Source organism: Wolffia australiana, chromosome 8 (assembly GCF_029677425.1).
Source record: "Wolffia australiana isolate 7733 chromosome 8, ASM2967742v1".
NCBI classification, from domain to species: Eukaryota; Viridiplantae; Streptophyta; class Magnoliopsida; order Alismatales; family Araceae; genus Wolffia; species Wolffia australiana.
In genome coordinates, this window is record NC_135842.1 from 3,050,913 (window position 1) to 3,052,806 (window position 1,894).

Sequence of the window (1,894 nt, forward strand, 5' to 3'; positions counted from 1 at the left end):
GAGTTCTGACTGAAGTTTTGAGGGTACTTCTTTCCCTATATGCATTTATAATCTTGGATCTAGAAGTAAAACCCCAATCCTTGTAAAAGAGACACCTTTTGATTTTGTTCTTAATTAAAATTAGCAAAGTGGTTTGCTTATTCAAAACTCGTTCGATTCCATTCTTTTACACTAAGAGCGAAGGCTTGAAGGAGTGACATTTGACGAGTGTGAACTTGGGTTTTCCTTTATACCAAATTTTGTATCAGCATAAAAATACTTCACTCATGTGATAGAGGTTAAATGAAGCACAACGACAAGTTGACGTTGAATCCACAGAGAAATAGGGGTAATCTGATCAAATTCATCCCGTTTGTGAGATAATTTTAGAGAACTGAATGATAAGTTGAGGTCGTAAGGGAGGATTGGCGGTGAAATCACGAAGAAAAAATCAGTATCTTTCCAATGAATCCAAAATCTTGCGAATCAGATCTAAATTGAAGGACAAATTGAAAACTGAAAATTCAAAAGAGCAATTATGCTCAAGGAGAGTTCAAATATGAGAAATTCTACCTAAATTCTAATAATTAAACCTTTATGTGTACTGGATTCAATTTAGAAGGACTCACCAGAATATTAATGGAGAATGATCCAAGGGCGCTAGAGCAAGGGGACTCATCAGTAATGTCTCCCTTGGAACTCCAAATTCAAGCTTTTGAAAAATCCGGTCCTTTCCCGTATTTTATGATGGACCAGCTTGCTCCCTCAGAGATGTCTTCGAAGCTGCCATCTTTGTCATCGACGGCTACGTCAGTTCACGTCCAGCCCGACCGGCACGCCAAGGCGCAAGTGAAGACACCCGGGTTGACATACCCTGAGTAGAGCACGTCTGCACGTGTTCATTATGATCGTCGTTTTATTGTATTCGTATTCGTATTCGTGTTCCTGTTCATGTTCGTATTTCATGCTCGTAATTGTGTCGCTTTAGAGTTGTTTTATGTTCGTTTTCATGTGTCAATTATTTTCTCAATTTTTATTTTGTTTTAAAAATGGGGCCCCATATCATAAGCGCCCCATAATGGACCTTCTTGTAAAGGCCCATCGTGGCCCTATATAAGGTCATGATGGGCGCCAGAACGGTTAGAGATCAAGTTATTGTTTGTGGAAGTTTCAGATCGATATCTCTGAGGAGGGAGGAGGAAAAAGGAAGAGAGGAGGAAGAGAGAGAGAAGAAGAATAAGTGGGAGAAGAAGAAGAGCGGGGGGGTGGTAAAGGGAGAGGACATTCTACTCCGCCACCCTAGGCGGCCGCCTCCCTAGGGTCCATTCGCGTTCAAGCCACCGTCACAGAGAATCCCCTCACGTGGATTCCTAGATCGGACTTCGCCTTGGCACGACGGCGTAGCCCTTCGTTCGGGACTCCTACGTGTCCCCCACTGTCAGTCAACGAGGCTCTCAACCCCACTGGCTTGCGTGTTGGGGGGGTTGAATTGGGGGAGTCCCCCGACTCGGTCAACGTACGCATACTTTCGCATACGCCGATATGACGGCGGTAGTCCATTTGCATGCAACACCGCACTGTTGGGAACAGGTACGGTGCACTTTGACCGCTAGAGGATGTCCCAAATCGTTCGAGGAAATTCCCCGACGACATCCCCATTTGAGCCGCTATAAGACACCTCCTGTTTCTCTCTCTCTCTCTCACGACGACCGGACTCTGACCCGTTGCCAGCTGAGCCGCCTAGGCACCGTTGCTGCTCACGCGCTCCAGCAGTATGCTTCCATCAGGCACATCGCTGTCATAGAGCTCTTGACGTTTTGCTACCGGGTTCGACGCAGCTTGCGCTGCATCACCCTGCTTGAGTAGTTCGTGTTGTTCATGAGACTTCTCTTCCTTCCTTGCGCTGCACCTTAGC